The following is a 24,437-nucleotide window of genomic DNA, read 5'->3' as shown; positions in this document are numbered from 1 at the left end:
CCTGGTAAAACTCGCTTATCCCCCAAGCGCCGCAATTGATGGCGCGGTTGGGTTACCCACGCCCGTATTGATGAGAATCCCGTAATAAGGGGACACGATCTCTGCTTTGACAAGACATGTCGAAAAACTGCCTCGCGTTATGTGTGGGGCTGGTTAAAAGAAACGGTTCGAATAATCACCGGGCCATGACGTAACGTCATGCTGCCAGTAGATTAGATCGGCGAAAATATTATTATCTCTACGGTGGAATGCGAAACTTATTTTGCAGGGTCGGACACTATCCTCGTATTCAAATTATTCTGTGATGTATTCAGAGAAGGAACCCGCCTTGCAATGCCGAAGACAATACTGCGCGCCGGACTCATCGTCATTGAAGCCTGGTTCAGGGGCTACTGAGGGAGTCTTGGATTGGGGGGTCTCCGGACAGCCGGACTATATCCTTTGGCCGGACTATTAGACTATGAAGATACAAGATTGAAGACTTCGTCTTGTGTCCGGATGGGACTCTACTTGGCATGGAAGGCAAGCTAGGCAGTACAGATATGGATATCTCCTCCTTTGTAACCGACCTTGTGTAACCCTAACCCTCTCCGGTGTCTATATAAACCGAAGGGTTTTAGTCCGTAGGACAACAACGACAAAATACAATCATACCATAGGGTAGCTTCTAGGGTTTAGCCTCTCTGATCTCGTGGTAGATCTACTCTTGTACTACCCATATCATCAATATCAATCAAGCAGGACGTAGGGTTTTACCTCCATCAAGAGGGCCCGAACCTGGCTAGAACATCGTGTCCCCTGCCTCCTATTACCATCCGGGCTAGACGCACAGTTCGGGACCCCCTACCCGAGATCCGCCGGTTTTGACACCGACACTAACCATAGCATGAAACATATGGATCCAAATCAGCCCCTCTAGCAACCCATCATCTAGGGTTTAAGCTTCTGTCACTCTAGCAACCCATCATCTACTTATTACTTCCCAATGCCTTCCTCTAGGCCCAAACAATGGTGAAGTGTCATGTACTCGACGTTCACATAACACCACTAGAGGAGAGACAACATACATCTCATCAAAATATTAAACGAATACCAAATTCACATGACTACTAATAGCAAGACTTCTCCCATGTCCTCAGGAACAAAAGTAACTACTCACAAAGCATAAACATGTTCATAATCAGAGGGGTATTAATGTGCATATAGGATCTGAACATATGATCTTCTACCAATTAAACCAACTAGCATCAACTACAAGGAGTAATTAACACTACTAGCAACCTACTAGCACCAATCCCGGACTTGGAGACAAGAATTGGATACAAGAGATAAACTAGGGTTTTGAGATGAGATGGTGCTGATGAAGATATTGATGGAGATTGCCCTCTCCCGATGAGAGGAGCGTTGGTGATGACGATGGCGATGATTTCCCCCTCCGGGAGGGAAGTTTCCCCGGTAGAACAGCCCCGCCAGAACCCTAGATTGGTTCCGCCAAGGTTCAGCCTCGTGGCGGCGGAGTTTCGTCCGAGAAGATGGCTTATAGTTATTTTTCCATCGAAAGAGTCCATATAGCAGAAGATGGTCACCGGAGGGCCACCAGGGGGCCCACGAGGTAGGGGGCGCGCCCAGGGGGGTAGGGCGCGCCCCACCCTCGTGGGTAGGGTGTGCCCCCCTGGTGAAGTTCTCGCGCTCAATGTTTTTTATATATTTGGAAAACATCATCCGTGAATTTTCAGGACTTTTGGAGCTATGCAGAATAGGTCTCTAATATTTGCTCCTTTTCCAGCCAGAATCCCAACTGCCGGCATTCTCCCTCTTTATGTAAACCTTGTAAAATAAGAGAGAATAGGCATAAGTATTGTGACATAATGTGTAATAACAGCCCATAATGCAATAAATATTGATATAAAAGCATGATGCAAAATGGACGTATCAACTCCCCCAAGCTTAGACATTGCTTGTCCTCAAGCGAAAAGCCGAAATCGAAAAATATGCCCACACGTTTAGAGATGAAGGTGTCGATAAAAATAAAATACGGACATGAGGGCATCATGATCATTCTTAGAACAACAACTTATATAATTCTTATCATATGATTTCTTATGCTAGAGTAATAATTCAATCACAATATCAAGTATGAATCGTAAACTTCATTAGAAACTAACAAACTATAATCTCAGTCATTGAAGCAATTGCAATTTATCATAACATAGGAAAGAGTCAATGTACAAGAGCTTTTCAGCAAGTCCACATACTCAACTATCATATAATCTTTCACAATTGCTGACACTCACGCAATACTTACGGGTATGGAGTTTTAATCAGACACAGAGAAAGATAGGGGCTTATAGTTTTGCCTCCCAACGTTTTACCTCAAGGGTAATGTCAACAGTAATAGTTCATGAAAACTCACATCCAATTAGCCATATATACCAAGATCTTTCCAACATATTGTGCTTGCCAAAGGATAAAATGTAAAAAGGAACGGTGAAGATCACCATGACTCTATTGCAGTATAGGAGATAAAAGTAAAAGATAGGCCCTTCGCAGAGGGAAGCAAAGGTTGTCATGCGCTTTTTATGGTTGGATGCACAAAATCCTAATGCGAAAGAACGTCACTTTATATTGCCACTTGTGATATGGACCTTTATTATGCAGTCTGTCACTTTTATTACTTACATATCACACGATTGTATAAAGCTTATTTCTATCACACCAATCAATCATACATATCTAGAGAGCAATTTTTATTGCTTGCACCGATGACAACTTACTTGATGGATCTTACTCAACCCATAGGTAGGTATGGTGGACTCTCATGGCAAAACTGGTTTAAGGGTGTTTGGAAGCACAAGTAGTATTTCTACCTAGTGCAATGAATTTGGCTAGCATGAGGGAGAAAGGCAAGCTCAACATGTTGGAGGATCCAAGACAATATAATTTGTCTCAGATGTAAGAAAACACAACCCATTATGTTGTCTTCCTTGTCCAATGTCAACTCTTTAGCATGTCATATTTTAATGAGTGCTCACAATCATAAAAGATGTCCAAGATAGTATATTTATACGTGAAGACCTCTCTTCTTTATTACTTCCTATTAACTGCAACGATGACCAAAACTGTGTTTGTCAACCCTCAACAACTTTTATTCATCATACTCTTTCCATGTGAGCTCATTACTCTCCATAAGACTCATATGATCTCTTTGTTTCTTTTTATTTCTTTCTCTTTTCTTTTATTCCTTTAGGATCATGGCAAAATAATCAAGCCCTTGACTCAACACTAATCTTTATTATATAGCTCACAGACTCAATTACATAGAAGAATAATAAAGCAAAACTCACAACTAAGTCATACTAAGAACTTTTATTCTACTAGATCAAGATATTATCAAAAGGATCGAACTAAAAAATGGTAAAGATAAAAGTGATGGTGATACGATACCGGGGGACTCCCCAAAGCTTGGCAGTTGCCAAGTGGAGTGCCCATATAGATACTCAATTCTTCTTTGTTGGTGGAGACGGTGGAGATTTTGTTGATGGCGTAGGCTTCTTCCTTAATTTGCATTTGAGGACAGAATTTTGGTCCCTTAGGTCCTCGATCTCCTGTTCCAGGCTCAGTATCTTTTTGCATAGTTCCTGCTTGTTCTGCAAGAGGCGAAAAGGAATAAACTCGATCTTAGGTTTCTTTACTCTATCCGGGAGACTTGACTTTTTGAACTCCACATGCATGTCCCCAGGTTGAGGTAGTGGGACTTCATGTTCATCTGAGCTCGTCTCCTCCTTTCCCTTGGGTTCATAGTCCTCTTCTTCTTCCATAGTCCAACCGCAATGCTCCACATCCCCATAGATCTTAGGATCTGCAAGGTAATCAACCACCTAGCTTTCTCCTTCCGAATCCTGGGACGACATGTTGCTCTGTCTGCAGCAGGACATCTCAAAACCAAGACAAGAGATTTTTGCGTGATACGGGACTCAAAACCCCCCGGGTGATTATATAATAAATTTTTACTGACCAAAATACATGTCGTGTACGAAAACAGAGTCCAGAGAGCACACGAGGTGCCCACGAGGTAGGGGGGAGCGCCCAGTAGGGTAGGGCGCGCCCTCCACCCTTGTGTCCTTCCCGAACTGCTGCTTATTTTTCTATTTTTCTAAATATTCCAAAACGGAGAAATATTGCCTTAAAAACTGTTTTGGAGTCGGTTTGCTTACCCTACCACACACCTATTCCTTTTCGGAGTCTGAAATGTTCCGGAAAGTGTCCCTTATGTATTCCTCCGGGGTTACGGTTTCAATGACATTGGTTTCAACATTTATGGGATTACCTGAGATATAGTGTTTGATTCTTTGACCGTTCACCACCTTCGGATTTGTGCCTTCAAAGTTGTTGAGTTTTATGGCACCGGAACGGTAGACCTCCTCGATAACGTAAGGACCTTCCCATTTAGAGAGAAGTTTTCCTGCAAAAAATCTTAAACGAGAGTTGTATAGCAATACATAATCACCTACATTAAACTCACGCTTTTGTATCCTTTTGTCATGCCATCTTTTAACTTTTTCTTTAAATAACTTGGCATTTTCGTAGGCTTGGGTTCTCCATTCATCAAGTGAGCTAATATCAAATAACCTCTTCTCACCGGCAAGTTTAAAATCATAATTAAGTTCTTTAATAGCCCAATAAGCCTTGTGTTCTAGTTCGAGAGGTAAGTGACATGCTTTTCCATAGACCATTTTATATGGAGACATACCCATATGATTTTTATATGCAGTTCTATAGGCCCATAATGCATCATCAAGTTTCTTGGACCAATTATTTCTAGACCTATTAACAGTCTTTTGCAAAATTAGTTTGAGTTCTCTATTACTCAATTCTACTTGACCACTAGACTGAGGGTGATAAGGAGATGCAATTCTATGATTAACATCATATTTAGCAAGCATTTTACGGAAAGCACCATGAATAAAATGTGAACCACCACAGTCATTAAATGTCTAGGGACTCCAGACCTTGGAAAAATAACTTCTTTAAGCATTTTAATAGAAGTTTTCTGATCAGCACTACTAGTTGGAATAGCTTCTACCCACTTAGTAACGTAATCAACAGCAACTAAAATATGTGTATAACCATTAGAGGAAGGAAAAGGTCCCATAGTCAAAGCCCCAAACATCAAATGGTTCAATAACAAGTGAATAATTCATAGGCATTTCTTGACGTCTACTAATATTACCAATTCTTTGACATTGATCACAAGATAAGACAAACTTACGGGCATCCTTGAAGAGAGTAGGCCAATAAAAACCAGATTGCAGTACCTTATGTGTAGTTCTATCTCCAGCATGATGTCCTCCATAAGCTTCGGAGTGACACTTGCGTAGGATCTGTTCCTGTTCATGCTCAGGTACACAACATCTAATAACACGGTCGGTGTCAAAACCGGCGGATCTCGGGTAGGGGGTCCCGAACTATGCGTCTAAGGCAGATGGTAACAGGAGGCAGGGAACACGATGTTTTACCCAGGTTCGGGCCCTCTTGATGGAGGTAAAACCCTATGTCCTGCTTGATTAATATTGATGATATGGGTAGTACAAGAGTAGATCTACCACGAGATCAGATAGGCTAAACCCTAGAAGCTAGCCTATGGTATGATTGTCTGTTGTCCTACGGACTAAAACCCTCCGGTTTATATAGACACCAGAGAGGGCTAGTGTCGGTGTCAAAACCGGTGGATCTCGGGTAGTGGGTCCCGAACTGTGCGTCTAGGCCGGATGGTAATAGGAGGCAGGGAACACGATGTTTTACCCAGGTTCGGGCCCTCTTGATGGAGGTAAAACCCTACATCCTGCTTGATTAATATTGATGATATGGGTAGTACAAGAGTAGATCTACCACGAGATCAAGGAGGCTAAACCCTAGAAGCTAGCCTATGGTATGATTGTTGTATATATTGTATATCTATCGACTAGCCTGGCCTCGGTTTATATAATGCACCGAAGGCCTAGGATAACAAGAGTCCTAGCAGAATACGCCAGTTGGGAGAAGTCCTTGTCTTGATCGCCAAGTCTTGTGGAATCTTCCTTGTATGCGGTAGCCGTCCGAACTGGCCCATGAGTATACGACCACGGGGGTCCTCGGCCCAATCTAATATATCAGGAGACGACGTGGTGAGTACCCCCTAGTCCAGGACACCGTCAGTAGCCCCCTGAACCGGTCCTCAAGTTAGGGACGCTCCTCGATTCTTCCGAACTGTTCTTCATCTTCGGTTGCGGTCTTGAAAACTGGTTCAACAAATCTTCTTTATCTTTGATCTTGAGGATCGCCGAAATGCATTCGACGAGTTTAGACGTCGGGTATCCAAGGAGCCCCTTTAAGTTTCCAGCCTTTATCAATGCCTTGTTTATTTTTATGCCACACCTCGGGTTTGAAGTTGTTCCCGGGAGGCAGGGTCCTCTTGCGTCCGAGCTCCAACGCCGGACTGCATTCGAGGTATCTTTTGCAGCCGAGCACCAACGTCGGACCGCTTCCCAGCTCTAGCACCGGAATGTATCTGAGCTCCAATGCCGGACTATGTATCCGAGCTCCAACGCCGGACTGTATATCCGAGCTCCAACGCCGAAATATATCCGAGCTCCAACGCCGGACTGTGTCCAGGCTCCAATGTCGGACTATATCCGAGGTGTCATATCACCTTGGTTCCAAAAAGTTGAAGGAGTTTAGCCGAGCTTAATGCTGGAAATGCCCTCTATGGAGCCAACCACTAGCGCCCGAGTTTTATGCCGGACTGCTTCCGAGGTGGTGCACCACCCCGACTATGGGCCGATTTTTTGTCAATATTTTTTTGGTGCAATTTATTCTGTACCGAGATATATAGCCAGTAGCCCTCAAGGTGTGTATCGGTCTAAAACCCGAGATGCACATGAAGGATGACATAAGACCGCTGATCCCAGTAGCCGCTGAGACTCAGGTTGATTTGCAAAATCGGCCTGAGGATCAAGTCCTAGCTCGGCAGAATACTTCGGGACACAAAAGCGGCGTGCTCAGTCCTCAAGACTCAGGTTGGGTGCGGCCGGCCAACCTGAGGATCAAAATCTCCTCGGAAACTATATTGCACATAAAATTTTCTGCATTGGACAAGCAATGCAGTAGCCCCCGAGACACTGGTCGGGTGGCAACACCAGATCAGGGGATCGATGTGCCCCTTTAATATTTGTAAATAATAAGCCCGAAGCCCAGTAGCCCCCGTGCCTTAATGCGGGCACGGGTGGCCGAATTAAGGATCAATATCCATAGTAAAATCACAAATTATGTGTAATGACTCTATGTATCCAAGTACTTTACGCCATTAATGCTCGGATCCGCATTGTACAAAACTTTGTTGACCGACCATCGGCTTCCACCTCCTTGGCCAGTAGCCGAGGAGTGTTTGTCCTACTTTATAAAGCCTTTATGAGGGCAAAGATTTATGACAAACAAGGCAATCTGGCCACACGGTTTTATAAACAAAGGTACGCAGAGAGATATGTTATATTACTGTTTAACAGAAGAAATGTATTCCAAAGAAAATAGTCCCGCTATCGGTTCCTTTCTTTGGGTTGTCATGCTAAGCATGATCATGAAACCTCAGCTCGAATGTAAGAGCAAAATATCGAGGATTTAGTTTGGGAGGCCAGTTAATAGCCCCCGGTAGTGTTCGGCGACAGTCGAGGTCAAGCCGTAAACACTTCGGCCAATGTTATGAATGGCCCGTCATAGTCATCGGATCGCTGACCAGTTTACGCTTATTGTGACAGTCAGTTTTCGGCTTTCTCCACTAAGGTGCTTAACCATGTGAGCTGGAAGCACAATCGCAGTGGTTCTCCCTTTGCACGCCTAGCCGAACAAAATGGAACGTAGGAAGCAAGTGCAGGAGCCGGGCAACCCAACTATTGACCGAAGACACAATTCGAAACCGATGCATATATAGCAATATCTGAGAATGTTTTTGCCGAATCCCTAAAGGTGTCCGGCGTTGCACTGCGAGACTAATGCTGGAAAAGCACAAATAGTTTAAAAGTGCCAAAAAGCTTGGAAAACCAAGAAACGTCAGTAAAAACATGACGTCCGAACAAGATCAAGTGTTCGGTGCCAATCCGAAAATTGGTCTTAGAAAAAGGAAGTGCTTCTGTCGTGCTTTAACATGATACATCCTATCTCAAGACTTCGAGCGGGTCAGCCTACGGCTTCAACCTCCTATCCCGAGGTCAGAGTACTTCTCATCAGGCCAGTTTAGTAAACTAAACTCTAGCGGCTTTGAGAGAGAAATTAGGCTCCCCGGCTAGTGACCGCACACTCGTGTCGAAAAAAGGAGTGATAAATAATAAAACTTTGCAACGACTAAGAAGAAGAACACTTATTATAAAACGGCTCACATAAACTTAAGAGCCCCCAAGTGACTTGGGTAGAAGAATGATTGCATGTACTGAAGTACTTATATCATATCTATGTTCAACCGAACTTTAAACGTGTCTTAACCGACCGTCGGCTTCTCCCTCTTCGGTTAAGGACCGAAAAGTGTTATGTACTCCATCGGTCGAGAATATCGACGGTGTTTCCAATAACCAGGCAATCAGGCCATAAGGCTGTAACAGACAAAGCGCGCTCAGGGAACTTATGCTATATTACTGCGAAGAGTAAGAAGCATCTTCGAAGAAAATAGTACCCCCACCGATACCTTTCTTCGGTGCTCATTGTTATTATGAGACTTGTGCAATAGATTTTTTATACTCATGAGTTCCGTTGTGTGCCGACCATCATTGAATAACTATAAGAGCGCTAGCTTTCGGCTTCACCCAGTCTGAGGTCCGGCTCGGGTGACCCGATCGTGACAATCGCAGAGGTGCTCCCTTTACTCCCTAGCTGAACAATCGGGAACGTAGGGGTAAACACAGGAGCGAGGCAACCCAGCTTGCAAATCGCTTAAGTCAATGTGGTGCATATTGTGGCGTACTACACGAATAAGGAATGAAGCCGTACAAGTATAATCATATGCGACAGGAAAAGCTTCATAAAGGAAGCCCCTAAGTAAACGGGGTATTTGTCACAAACAAAGTTTGGACAAGGAAATTTTTTAGAAGCAACTTTTTTCCAAAAAAGTATAATGCTTGGTCGAACCGGACGCAAGTTAGAAATTAAAGCTTTGAGCATGAAAGCGACTTAGCTGGTTAATGTGTTCGGTATTGATGACGCGGTCCGAGATTGATGCGGGGCAAGGTTCCATCCCTCAAGCCGGTCCCGAGGTGGCGGAGCGGAGAGCTTGACACGCCGAAGTGGTGACATAGCACGATCAATGCAGACCGGCAGAGTGACGCCGAAGTCCCCGGATCATTTTCCTGTGCACAAAAAATAGTGCAAACCGGAGATAATAGTAATAATGATAATTAAAAAAATCATTGCATAATAAATAATTTATGCAAAGTGAGTAATAACAGAAATATGGCCTGGCACCAAAGTCAAGTCGATGCAGGGCGTCGGCGTGATGCGGTAAAGGCGTGGCAAAGCCTGAATTCGCAGGTCGGTCCGAGCTCCGAGTGCGGCGTTCGCCGGACTATGTACGGAAACTGACCGAACCACCATGCGACTGTCGTTAATGCAGCCACCATTTGATAGACCTGTGTACATATGACGGACAAACCAGAGTAATAATTCCTTGGGAAAAATGAACCCAAACAAGCAAAAAATACTGGGATTAATAGCACCTGGTTTATTTGTTGTAGCAATCCGAAGGAAGGTGATTCCTAAAATTGGGACCCGCTCCGCACACCCATTGCCTGATGGGCGATAAAACGACGGCATGGCAATGCTGGTAAAGGTTGACTCGCCGAGGCAAAGCCCTCGGTCCAGCTAACGTGACGGAGCTGGTCAGCTAGTGACACCGAAGTGTCCGGAGTAGGTTGATGAAGAGATGGCGAAGCCCCCGGTCCAGCCGAGATGTCGAAGCCTCGATGTCAGCCGATGAGTCGAAGTAGGTCGGCGTGATGGACACCAGCTTGAAGAAGCAATAGTGTGGCCCTGTCGATGCAGGTCGTGACGTGGTCGATGCCGGCTTGATGAAGCGACCGTGCGGCAATGCCGGTATGCCCGCTCCGTGTAATCCGTGGGGCGGCGATGTTGGTGATGATTTATCCTTCGCGATGCCGGACTCTTGTTCGGCTTGCCGAGATGATGATCCGAAGAAGTTGATCTCGGCTCAACAAAGTGATGCCGTGTCTAGCGTAGGTCGGCAACCGTGGAGTAATATTGCCGGACTGGTTTGACACCAGAATGATGTTGAAGGTCATGTTCAAAAGATCTTACAGTTAGTGGGATGTGTTCGGGAACAAAACACAATACCCCATACAAAACTTCTTTCAAAAGGGATGTCCGAAATCCTGTTCATAAAAAAGATGAACTCGGGTCGGATTCGTTTTCGCGTAGAAAACAGATCCGAAAAGTGATGCACTAATCGAAAGGTTTCCGGAGTTTGGACGGTCGGATCGAGCCGAAATTTTGAGAGGTGGTAGATATAGGAATTCCGCAGCCGATCAACGGTTGGATCTTCCAAAGGACGTCCGAGCTAGAAGCTGGACACCACGCCCTAAACTCATCCAAATTCCCGTCCAGATTTGACAGGGCTCTAGTATATCGTGGATTGCCAGAGATTCCTCCATCGGAACTCGACGAAATTTTCCAGGATTGTTGTAGACTCAATTCTGTACAATTCCACCAAAGCGATTGTCAAAGCGATACTCGAGGAGGTGGTGGTGGCAGATACGAGTTTGCTGTCCAGAAAAACAGCACGGTCGCTTGAGGGCAATGTTGACGTTGAGCCCCGAGCTCCATAGATGATTCCTCTGTGATCTTGATAGAGATCGGAGTTGATGTTTGATGAAGGCCCTCGTCCGGACATGGTGATCCGAACACGGGGCGCAATTCTTGGTCGAACCAAGGTGACCAGTCGAGCTGGTGACGAAGATGCCGAAGTCGCAGTTGATCTGCAGACGAGCCATCGATCCTTTTGTCGATCACACAACGGAACTCTCAATGAAAGCACCAATGTCGGTGTCAAAACCGGCGGATCTCGGGTACTGGGTCCCGAACTGTGCGTCTAGGCCGGATGGTAATAGGAGGCAGGGAACAAGATGTTTTACCCAGGTTCGGGCCCTCTTGATGGAGGTAAAACCCTATGTCCTGCTTGATTAATATTGATGATATGGGTAGTACAAGAGTAGATCTACCACGAGATCAAGGAGGCTAAACCCTAGAAGCTAGCCTATGGTATGATTGTTGTATATATTGTATATCTATCGACTAGCCTGGCCTCGGTTTATATAATGCACCGGAGGCCTAGGATAACGAGAGTCCTAGCCGAATACGCCGGTGGGGAGAAGTCCTTGTCTTGATCGCCAAGTCTTGTGGAATCTTCCTTGTATGCGGTAGCCGTTCGAACTGACCCATGAGTATACGGCCACGTGGGTCCTCGGCCCAATCTAATAGATCGGGAGACGACGTGGTGAGTACCCCCTAGTCCAGCACACCGTCAGCTAGGGTTACACAAGGTCGGTTACAAAGGAGGAGATATACATATCCGTATTGCCTAGCTTGCCTTCCACGCCAAGTAGTCCCATCCGGACACGAGACGAAGTCTTCAATCTTGTATCTTCATAGTCTAACAGTCCGGCCAAAGGATATAGTTCGGCTGTCCGGAGACCCCCCAATCCAGGACTCCCTCAGTAGCCCCTGAACCAGGCTTCAATGACGATGAGTCCGGCACGCAGTATTGTCTTCGGCATTGCAAGGCGGGTTCCTCCTCCGAATACACCACAGAAGAATTTGAATACAAGGATAGTGTCTGACCCTGCAAAATAAGTTCCACATACCACCGTAGAGAGAATAATATTTCCACAAATCTAATTTGCTGACTTATTTTGGCAACACGACCTTATGCCATGGCCCGGTGATTATTCGAACCGTTTCCTTTAACTAGCCCCGCACATAACGCGAGGCAGTTTTTTGACACGTCTTGTCAAAGCAGAGATCGTGTTCCCCTAATTACGGGATTCTCATCAATACGGTCGTGGGTAACCCAACCGTGTCTAGGACTCCTAGATTATAGGCAAGTCCCAAACGACTACGGAGAGGACGCTTGATATTCACCCTCTTTATAAAGGGACAAGGCTTTTACTTTTTTTCCCTCCCGCGCTCAATCGAATCTTTCCCCCGCCTCGAGTTCTAACACCCAAAGCCCTGGTCAGGTGCTCCGGACCTTCAATCATGTCCGGATCTAGCCTTCAAGGCCAGTGGATGCCCTCCTCCGTTACGGAAGAAGATATCAAGAAGTTGAGGGAGGCCAGATACCTGACCGCCGAGGTTTCACATTGGCTGCCCGCCCGAGGGCAGGTCGTCCCTACTCCTGAACCCAACGAAGACGTCGTGTTCATCTCCCACTTCCTCCGAGGTCTAGGCCTCACTCTGGATCCCTTTGTTAGGGGGTTGATGTTTTATTACGGGCTAGATTTCCACGATCTAGCCCTGGACTCCTTACTCCATATCTCGGCATTTATTGTCGTATTCGAGGCCTTCCTCCGCATTACCCCTCACTTCGGCCTGTGGCTCAAGACCTTTGATGTGAAGCCAAAGATGGTCGAGGGGCAGCACGCAGCGTGCGGAGGCGCATTAATAAGCAAGATTGCTGGATCTCCATGGCCAAAGGGTTCCATTCCAGAGGTTTCCGGATTATGGCAACGGGAATGGTTTTACATCACAGCTCCCAGAAGTGCCAAGTGGGCGGCTGCCCCCGCTTTCCGCTTAGGCCCTCCACCACAACTAATGTCATGGATTAGCAGAGGGCTGAGCTGGGGTCCAGCCAAGGACGTGCCTGTACTGCAGAGCCGCATTCGAGATCTCTTCGAAGGAGATTTTAGTTTGATTATGGTAATGCAAGTCATGCTGGTTCGACGAATCCAGCCATGCAAACGCCGGCCCCTCTGCATGTGGGAGTTCAACCCAGAAGGACCACGCGCTATTCAGAATTTCCTCGGCCTGACGCAGGAGGAGATGTATAAATCATTCTTCGGACCCCAGATAGAGTGTCCGGACACTACCGAGGACGTGGGCCTGAGCGGCAACCGCACCGCCGACCAAGTAAGTTATCCTCTAGCCGAACACACCGTCTTTCATTTATCATGATGTCATTCTAAGAAATCGCTCTTTGACCAGGACTGGATAACAAAGGCGAAGATGATCCGGTGTTCGGCCCCCCTTCCGGAAGGCTTGGAGAATCCGGTGCTAGAAAAGATGCTCGAGCTAGCACCTTGCCCGGAGCCCTCACAGGAAAATAAAGGGGGGAATAAAGGGGGCGAAAGAGGGCCTCCACCGCTACCCATTCCGACCGAGGGAACAGGCGCCTCCGTGAGGGAGGATAACCCAGGGGAGGAATATGGTATTCTCTCACCCCGGGGAAGGAAGAGGACTACCCCTGAAGATTCGGAAACCACGGTTTCCAAACGGGAGAAGAAGTCTCCACCAGTGGGTCCTGCCTTGGAGGGTGCTCTTGCCGCACAAAGTCCGCACGAGGATCTTCCCTCTAACGAGCTGTAAGTAATCAAAAAAGTACTTTAATAGTGAAGATATACTACTTCACTTCTAAGGAAAATAAGCGAAGCATTTATCTTGCAGTTCGGATCTTAGCCCTTCTCAGCAGAGCTCATCTTTGGGGGATCTTCTTCCGGAGATGATGGAGAGCGAAATGCCTCCCCCAGACTCCCCCGCTCAAGAAGCGGGCGACCTTGAAGTGTCGTCACGGAGGGCCTCTCCGGATCCGGTGAGGCCAGAAGATAATCCTATAGTCACCCAAAGTCCTCAGCGTCCGGCTCTTGAAGAGAGCAAACAAAAGAGTCCGACACCGTCTGGTATGCGGTCAGACGTATTGAGGGAGCTGTTGGAGCGAGCGGCCATCTCAGAAGAACACCGTACGTTAATGGGTACGGTGATGGAAAGAATTTCGTCCGCCGAAAGCGGATTGCATGAAGCCTTTATGAGTCTACTAACAGGCTTTGAGGTACGTGATACTTTTTGATAGTACCGCACATTTTTAGGTGTGCCCTGTGTAGATAGTAGCCCCTAAGATTCTGGTTGTCATCGAGAACGGCGATGAACAGAGGATTGTAGTCCCAGGTAGTAACCAAACCACCTTTATGTGCAGGTGGTGGAAGCTCCGGTGGCTAGCCGGACTAATGAGTTTGCCGAACTAAAGCGGCAACTGGATGCGGCAGATGCCGACATTGAGCTTGTTAACAAGCAGCTTGACGAGGCATAGGGTAAGTAATGCTTTCTGGTGAATGTCACATAGTAAGAGCAACATGATCCTAGTATCTTTAATATGTTGTGACTGCAGATGGAGCTGCCACCATGGAGACCCTTCGGGCAGAACTTGCCCGAGCCAAAGAACAAGCAAGGAGTAGTAATGAGGCTGCTGTGAAGGCGGCCGAAGAGTTGAGGGCCGAGAAGGCCGCGCATTGCGAGAGCAAAGAGAAAATGGCCAAGATGGTTGTAAAGTTAAAAGACACTGCCGACCGTTGCCAGTTCCTTGAAGAAGAAAACCGAGTGAAGGCGACGGACCTTGAAAAGGCCACGATGATGACCAAAGACACCTGCTCTGCTATGAGAGCGAAGGAGGAGCTGCGTGAAGCCGGGGATATTGCGGCTGGGAAGCCCTTCATGCTGCGGAGGAAGTTCGGAGATCCATGGTATGCCCCTCTGGATCGGCTGTGGAGTTCGGCAGACGCATATATGGACTTGGCGGCGAGCGCTGTCGATGCGGCCAAATACTTCCAAGATCAAACAGATCGTGAAGTGGACAAGCTGTTCTGGTCGCAATTTAACGTTCTAGAGCATCCGCTTCCATTGACTGACTAGCTAGCCGAATGGGCCGAACTCAATAGGTTGTCCGGACTCGCCATGAGGTCTGTCGTGGATCAGCTGTGGCCAGAAAAGCCAAAGCTGAGCAGCTATTTCAGCTTAGTGCATCAGTTCCTTGGAGCGGTGCTGCGCATCAATGTGATGAAGAGGTCAGCGTGCATAGAAGGCTCGTGGATGGCCCTTGCCCGTGTTAAAGCATACTGGGCGGAGATGGATGCTACCACTGTTGCGGCGCAGGGTTCGGCCATAGGCCGAGTGGCCGCCGAGCACTATTTCGAAGAGGTTGTCGAGGGTGCTCGTTTGATAGAGGCCAAGTGCTCGAAGAATATTATGTTTGAGTGACATGTATTCCCATTTTAAACACAATGTTTTTATGAAATTTATTAAGGCTATGTTTATAATTTTGCCTGAAAGTAATATGATGCCTCCTATGCGTCCGTTTATGTATACATGTGTATAACCTGAAAGATTGCAGTCATCGGCTTCAGCCCCCACGCATATAATGCGGAGGTGTTCGCAGAAGACACGTGTTCACACTTAACCCAACGTCTTGGCCCTATTAAGGAGGTGATAGCGCAGCAAACGAGGCAACCGGACTATAATGCTTTAACACTTTCACTTAGCCATAGGAGTTTGACGGTGGGGCTACTATATAGCCCCTGGTGGCTCCGCACTCTCCTGAATTCGGGGCATGTACATGCCTGGCCGGGAAACGACCCTTCGTTAAGGTGGAGGAATTCTAACATTCCAATAGGTCATCGAGTGGTTGACCAGTCTCACGCTATATCATGAAAGTCAGTTTTCGGCTTTCTCTACTGAGGTGCTCATCCGGATGACCCGGGGCACAACCGCAGTAGTTCTCCTAGTGCTACCTTAGCCAATAAAGCGGAACGTAAGGTACCAAAACATAGGAGCCGGGCAAACCCAACATTTTACCAAAGACATGATTCGGAGCTGATGCATATAAGGCCAAACTCGCGACGCCGAACACTCCCTAAGGTATTCGGTCTTTATGGTATAAATCGGGCCTAAACAGTGCCCTTTGTAAGAAGCCCCTGGTGTCCAGGTACGTGCATTATTCTGACGTGGCCACATGCCAAGACGCCAGCATCCTTCTCAATTGTACTGAGAATCCGAGGGATGTGTATCAACAAGAGACAGTAAAAAAGGTTGACGCAGGGTCTTAATCTAAAAAGAATCCTTGGGACGGGTCCCTGCTGCACGTCTGCGCCTGTGTCTCCGTTGTGCCGTATCCTGGACGGGTGTAGCACGGTGGTCATCTATAAAAGAGAGGAACTTAGGTGAAAAGTTGTCGTGCAAAAAGGTAGGTTTTAAAGAAACCATGTAAATTTCAAGATGAGTAAAAGTTGCCACTTGTGTGCGCGCGTTGAGCCCCTTGTGTTTGTGATAGGGGTGTGGCCATCAAACCTGTACGAATTTCATATAGCTGCGCCGGACTCGTCTAACCGTGTCCGTGGTCTTGACGACCTATCGAATACTTTAGTTGGTGAGGCCGTTTTAGTGTGCGGCTGCCGAGGCAGCCGCACCCTCCTCGGCACGTAGGGATCGCTCAATATTTCCATTTACTGTAATCATGCCATGTGGACCGGGCATCTTAAGCGTGAGGGAAGCGTAATGCGGTATTGCATTAAAGCGAGCGAAAGCTTCGCGTCCAAGTAGTGCTTGATAGCCACTTTGGAACGGAGCAATGTGGAAGGTTAAATTTTTGCTACGGAAGTTATTGGGGAAGCCGAATATAACTTCTAGTAGCAGGGAGCCCGTGCAATGAGCCCCTGGGCCTGGCGTTACTCCTTTAACGGTAGTATGCTGAGGCAAATTTTTGTTGGGTCTATCCCCATTTTGCGGATTGTGTCCTGATATATCAGGTTTAGACTGCTGCCACCGTCCATTAGGACTCGTGTGAAGTGGTATCCGTCAATTATTGGGTCTAATACCAAGGCAGCCCATCCTGCACGCCGGATACTTGCTGAGTAATCCCGATGGTCAAAAGTGATCGGTTGAGACGACCAGTGGCAGGACTCCGCGGTGATAGGCCCTTGGGCATATTTATCTGGGAGTGCCGCTTTGTTTCTCCCCTTGATCACGTGTAACACATTTACTGTTTTGACTTCTGCTAGAAATTTCTTTTGTTCCCTAGTGTCTTGCTTGAGAGGCTCATCCTCGTCTTCGCTTGGTGTATCCTCCCCCTTGTGTACGGCATTGAGCTTGCCGGACTGCTTGAAGACCCAACATTCTCTGTGGGTATGATTAGCGGGTTTACCAGGGGTGCTATGGATCTGACATATTTGGTCCAGAATTTTGTTGAGGCTGGATAGTTCATCTCTGCGCCTTTAGAGGGCGGCTTTTGCTGACCTGGCCGAGAGCTTCTGAATCCGGCGTTTACCGCCGTGCTCTTCGGGTTGTCTTCTTTATTCCGGCGCTTATTATTTTTGCTGCGTCGTGATTTCCCGTTTTCATCTCTAACTTCGGATGTACTTGGGTCATTGGTGCTACATCTGGCTAGCCAGCTATCCTCACTGGCGCAAAAGCGGGTCATGAGGCTTGTTAATGCCGCCATTGTTCTCGGCTTTTCTTAGCCGAGGTGTCTGGCAAGCCATTCGTCGCGGACGCTATGCTTAAAAGCTGCCAAGGCTTCGGCGTCCGGATAGTCAACTATTTGGTTCTTTTTAGTAAGAAACCTGTTACAAAGCTTTCAGGCTGACTCTTCGGGCTGTTGAGTTATATGACTCAAATCATCCGCATCCGGAGGTCGGACATAAGTCCCTTGAAAATTTGCCCGAAAAACGTCTTCAAGCTCTTCCCAGCTTCCAATGGAGTTTTCGGGGAGGCTTTTAAGCCAGTGCCGAGCTGGCCCTTTGAGCTTGAGGGGTAAGTACTTGATGGCGTGGAGATCATCTCCTCGAGCCATATGTATATGGAGGATATAGTCCTCAATCCAGACCCCAGGGTCTGTTGTTCCGTCGTATGCCTCTATGTTTACGGGTTTGAATCCCTCTGGAAATTCATGGTCCAGCACCTCATCGGTGAAACATAGGGGGTGTGCGGCACCCCTGTATTTGGGTGTACCGCGTTGTTCGGATGTTTGTTGTGTTGCATTATATGCTAGAGCGCGCTTGCATGGTCCATAGATGGATCTAGTTGCGCCGTCCTTTTGATGCGAGCCCTCGCGTGGGTCGCGTATTGGCTTATGTGTGGCGTTGTTTGCCGCTCTATGTTGGCCGTGAGGACGTCTATCCGGCCAGGTGGCCATTTTGATTTTTGGTTGCGGGGGATCTAAGGCCTCCTCATCAAATTCATGTAGCAACTTCCGCTTCGGGTAGCTCTTGGTGGGGCGATTACCGCCGTACTTCGCTGCTGCGTTGAGTACTTTGCTCCATTTGATTCCGAGTGTGTCTTGTGCAGCCTTGAGTCTTTGCTTCTGCTTTTTTAGACTCCTCGTGGTGGCAACAAGGCTTTGACGGGCATTCTGTTGCTCCGGGTGTCTGTCCGGTGTGAGGTCGTCCGGACTATTATCTTTGACAGAGTCAGGTTGTTCGGTTTGATTCTCTGTGTTGCCGTGGTCCGGCGATGGTTCACCCTATTCTAACGCTGGGTCTATATGATCGTTGTTTCTATCGAGGCAGGATTTGGAGCGGCGCTTACGCTGCCGCTTTGACTGCTTCTCGAGGGGACAACCCTTCGTTGCGTCCTTCCGTTCCTCGTCGTCATTTTCTTTTGGTGTGTTCACCATGTATACGTCATGTGATGAAGTGGGCGTCCAGTGCCCTGTGGGCAGTGGTTCCTGTTCGTCTCCTACATCATCGCTAATACCGTTGATGTCTTTGGAGTCGAGGTCGAGTATGTCGGTTAAGTCATCGACAGTGGCTACTAAGTGGGTGGTGGGTGGGTGGCGAATTTCTTCGTCATCCGCATCCCAATCCTGCCAGACATAGTTCGGCCAGGATCCTCCTGACAAGGAGAGGGACCTTAATGTGTTCAGTATGTCGCCAAGGGGAGAGTGCTGAAAAATATCCGCGGAGGTAAACTCTATGATCGGCGCCCAATCGAATTCAATAGGATCGGGCGCAGGCGGTTCGGTCCGTGGCCGGAGAAAGATCCGACAGTTTAACAATACGGCTCTCGTGCAAGGTAAGGTCGATGTTCGGCTCGATCGCCACTGAGGGTAAGGCCTCCGTGGCGGGGTCCATCCACCCGTCCATGGACGGCGCAACTTGCTCCAAATTGAGGGTCGAAGCGGCTGCCGGTGCGATCTCCTGAACACTGTCTGATGGTAGAGCTAAATCGTACTCATCGTAACCACGTGACGCACAAGGCAGAGGCTCGAATCCGTCGAAGATCAAGTCTCCGCGGACATCGGCCGTGTAGTTTAAGCTTCCAAACCTGACCTGGTGGCCAGGGGCGTAGCTTTTAATCTGCTCCAGATGGCCAAGCGAATTGGCCCGCAGTGCAAAGCCGCCGAACACAAAGATCTGTCCGGGAAGGAAAGTCTCACCCTGGACTGCATCGCTATCGATGATAGTAGGAGCCATCAAGCCTAACGGCGACGACATAGAGGAACTCTCAATGAAAGCACCAATGTCGGTGTCAAAACCGGCGGATCTCGGGTAGGGGGTCCCAAACTGTGCATCTAAGGCGGATGGTAACAGGAGGCAGGGAACATGATGTTTTACCCAGGTTCGGGCCCTCTTGATGGAGGTAAAACCCTACGTCCTGCTTGATTAATATTGATGATATGGGTAGTACAAGAGTAGATCTACCACGAGATCAGAGAGGCTAAACCTTAGAAGCTAGCCTATGGTATGATTGTCTGTTGTCCTACGGACTAAAACCCTCCGGTTTATATAGACACCTGAGAGGGCTAGGGTTACACAAGGTCGGTTAACAAAGGAGGAGATTTACATATCCATATTGCCTAGCTTGCCTTCCACGCCAAGTAGAGTCCCATCCGGACACGAGACGAAGTCTTCAATCTTGTATCTTCATAGTCTAACAGTCCGGCCAAAGGATATAGTCGGGCTGTCCGAAGACCCCCCAATCCAGGACACCCTCAAACACCATCTACTCCTTCTTTATAAAGATGTGGGTCATCCCAAAAGTAATGCCTCAAATCATAAAAGAACTTTTTCTTTTGCTGGTATGTGAAACTAGGTGGTATAAACTTAGCAACAATGTAATTAGCATAATCAGCATACCATGGAGCAGTATGAGAAGTATTTATGACATTTCATTGCTCATCAGGAAAGCTATCATCAATAGGTAGTGGGTCATCAAGCACATTTTCTAACCTAGACAAGTTGTCTGCAATGGGGTTCTAAGCTCCTTTTCTATCAACAATATGCAAATCAAATTCTTGTAGCAAGAGAACCCATCTAATAAGTCTAGGTTTAGCATCTTTCTTTTCCATAAGATATTTAAAAGCAGTATGATTAGTGTGAATAGTTACTTTAGAATCAAAAATATAAGGTCTAAACTTATCACAAGCAAATACAACTGCTAAGAATTCTTTTTCAGTAGTAGCATAATTTCTTTGAGCATTGCCTAGAGTTTTACTAGCATATTGAATAACATTTAGTTTCTTATCAACTCTTTGTCCTAGAATAGCACCTACATCATAATCACTAGCATCACACACAATTTCAAAGGGTAAATTCCAATCAGGTGGCTGAACAATAGGTGCAGAAATCAATGCTTTCTTAAGTATTTCAAATGCTTCTACACAATCATCATCAAAGACAAATGGTATATCTTTTTGTAATAAATTAGTCAAAGGCCGAGAAATTTTTGAGAAGTCCTTAATGAACCTCCTATAAAAACCGGCATGAGCAAGGAAACTTCTTATACCTTTGATGTCCTTGGGACATGGCATCTTTTCAATAGCATCAACCTTGGCTTTATCAACTTCAATACCTCTTTCAGAAACCTTATGCCCCAAGACAATACCTTCATTAACCATAAAGTGGCACTTTTCCCAATTCAAGACAAGATTAGTTTCTTCACATCTCTGCAAAACTCGATCAAGGTTGCTCAAGCAATCATCAAAAGAAGATCCATAGACGGAAAAGTTGTTGGAAATATGCTCTAGAGGCAATAATAAATTGGTTATTATTATATTATATTTCATTATTCATGATAATCGTTTATTATCCATGCTAGAATTGTATTGATAGGAAACTCAGATACATGTGTGGATACATAGACAACACCATGTCCCTAGTAAGCCTCTAGTTGACTAGCTCGTTGATCAATAGATGGTTACGGTTTCCTGACCATGGACATTTGATGTCGTTGATAACGGGATCACATCATTAGGAGAATGATGTGACGGACAAGACCCAATCCTAAGCCTAGCACAAGATCGTGTAGTTCGTATGCTAAAGCTTTTCTAATGTCAAGTATCATTTCCTTAGACCATGAGATTGTGCAACTCCCGGATACCATAGGAGTGCTTTGGGTGTACCAAACGTCACAACGTAACTGGGTGGCTATAAAGGTGCACTACAAGTATCTCCGAAAGTGTCTGTTGGGTTGGTACGAATCAAGACTGGGATTTGTCACTCCGTATGATGGAGAGGTATCTCTGGGCCCACTCGGTAATGCATCATCATAATGAGCTCAATGTGACTAAGCAGTTAGTCATGGGATCATGCGTTACAGAACGAGTAAAGTGACTTGCCGGTAACGAGATTGAACAAGGTATTGGGATACCGACGATCGAATCTTGGGCAAGTAACATACCGATTGACAATGGGAATTGAATACAGGATTGATCGAATCCCCGACATCGTGGTTCATCCGATGAGATCATCGTGGAACATGTGGGAGCCAATGTGGGTATCCAGATCCCGCTATTGGTTATTGACCGGAGAGGTGTCTCGGTCATGTCTGCATGGTTCCCGAACCCGTAGGGTCTACACACTTAAGGTTCGTTGACGCTAGAGTTGTTATGGGAAATAGTATGTGGTTACCGAAGGTAGTTAGGAGTCCTGGATGAGATCCCGGACGTCACGAGGAGTTCCAACATGGTCCAGCGGTGAAGATTGATATATTGGACGAAGGGTATTGGAGTCCGGAAGTGTTCTGGAGGTACCAGGCTAGGGCCAGCATGACCGAAAGGTGTTTCAGGAGCCCCGGCAAGTGTTGGAGGGCCTCATGGGCCAAAGGGGAAGGGGCAACCCAGCCCACTAAGGGGTGGTGCACCCCCCACACCCTTTCCCACGTTACTTGGGGAGGTGGGGCGCCTCCACCTGGCTTGGGAGGCAAGGGGGCAAGTCTCCCTAGGATTTTCCCTAGGGAGATCCAATCTGCTTGGCCGCCGCCCCCTAGGGGAAACCCTAGGGCGCCTCCCCCTCCCCCCTTGCCCCTATATATAGTGGAGGGGTGGGAGGGCAGCCACACCTCTTCCCTGGCGCAGCCCTCCCTCCTCCTACACCTCCTCCTCCTCCATAGTGCTTGGCGAAGCCCTGCTGGAGAACCACGAGCTCCATTGCCACCATGCCGTCGTACTGCTAGAGTTCTCCCTCAACTTCTCCTCTCCCCTTGCTAGATCAAGAAGGAGGAGACGTCCCCGGGTTGTATGTGTGTTGAACGCGGAGGCGCCGTCCGTTCGGCGCTAGATCGGATCTTCCGCGATTTGAATCGCGCGAGTACGACTCCATCAACCGTGTTCTTGTAATGCTTCCGCTTAGCGATCTTCAAGGGTATGAAGATGCACTCCCTCTCTCTTATTGCTAGCATCTCCTAGATTGATCTTGGTGACACGTAGGAAAATTTTGAATTATTGCTACGTTCCCCAATAGTGGTATCAGAGCTAGGTCTATGCGTAGTTTCTATGCACGAGTAGAACACAAAGCAGTTGTGGGCATCGATATTGTCAATTTACTTGCCCTTACTAGTCTTATCTTGATTCGGTGGCATCGTGGGATGAAGCGGCCCGGACCGACCTTACACGTATGCTTACGTGAGACTGGTTCCACCGAATGACATGCACTAGTTGCATAAGGTGGCTAGCGGGTGTCTGTCTCTCCCACTTTAGTCGGATCGGATTTGATGAAAAGGGTCCTTATGAAGGGTAAATAGAAATTGTCATATCACGTTGTGGTTTTGGCGTAGGTAAGAAACGTTCTTGCTAGAAACCTATAGCAGCCACGTAAAAACTTGCAACAACAATTAGAGGACGTCTAACTTGTTTTTGCAGCATATGCCTTGTGATGTGATATGGCCAAAAGGATGTGATGAATGATATATGTGATGTATGAGATTGATCATGTTCTTGTAATAGGAATCACGACTTGCATGTCGATGAGTATGACAACCGGCAGGAGCCATAGGAGTTGTCTTAATTTATTTATGACCTGCGTGTCAACTTAAACGTCATGTAATTACTTTACTTTATTGCTAAAGCGTTAGCCATAGTAGTAGAAGTAATAGATGACGAGACAACTTCAAGAAGACACGATGATGGAGATCATGATGATGGAGATCATGGTGTCATGCCGGTGACAACGATGATCATGGAGCCCCAAAGATGGAGATCAAAAGGAGCAAATGATATTGGCCATATCATGTCACTATTTGATTGCATGTGATGTTTATCATGTTTTACATCTTATTTTCTTAGAACGACGGTAGCTTAAATAAGATGATCCCTCGTAATAATTTCAAGAAAGTGTTCCCCCTAACTGTGCATCGTTGCGAAGGTTTGTTGTTTTGAAGCACCATGTGATGATCGGGTGTGATAGATTCTAACGTTCGAATACAACGGGTGTAAGCCAGATTTACACACGCAATACACTTAGGTTGACTTGACGAGCCTAGCATGTACAGACATGGCCTCAGAACACGGAAGACTGAAAGGTCGAGCATGAGTCATATAGAAGATACGATCAACATGAAGATGTTCACCGATGTTGACTAGTTCGTCTCACGTGATGATCGGACACGGCCTAGTTGACTCGGATCATGTTTCACTTAGATGACTAGAGGGATGTGGGGACCCCGACCATGTACAGTGATCCCAGAGATCAATGCTCACTGAACACACAGAAGCTGAATAACAAGAGTCTTACATCCATACATACCGTCTTACACAAATTATGACCATTATGGTCAAGTCTTACATTGATAAAGCCTTAAGGGCTGAACATCAAATGAAACACAAGCAGCGGAAATCTTCATCGATAAGTAGTACCCATGCCATCCGCCTTCACCCTACAGGCATTCTGACTGGGAAACGTCCTAGTTCACATGTTCGTCTCCAAAGAACTCTTCTTCGAACTCATGTTCTTCCATGCCTGGCCAATTAAATAACCAGTGGCAAGCCAATGAGTACTTTGAATGTACTCGCAAGCAACCCATGTTTTGGTTCAAGGTACAAAAATGCATGATATAGGTAATTTTTTGCGGAAAGCTAGTTTTGAGTTCAATGACATGTTCAACAACTTGTAAGACATGCATAAGGAGAATTCAATTAACCATGAGGATAC

This window comes from Triticum aestivum, chromosome 5A (assembly GCF_018294505.1).
Source record: "Triticum aestivum cultivar Chinese Spring chromosome 5A, IWGSC CS RefSeq v2.1, whole genome shotgun sequence".
NCBI lineage: Eukaryota > Viridiplantae > Streptophyta > Magnoliopsida > Poales > Poaceae > Triticum > Triticum aestivum.
The sequence above is the reverse complement of the archived record's forward strand: the minus strand, read 5'-3'. Positions refer to the sequence as shown.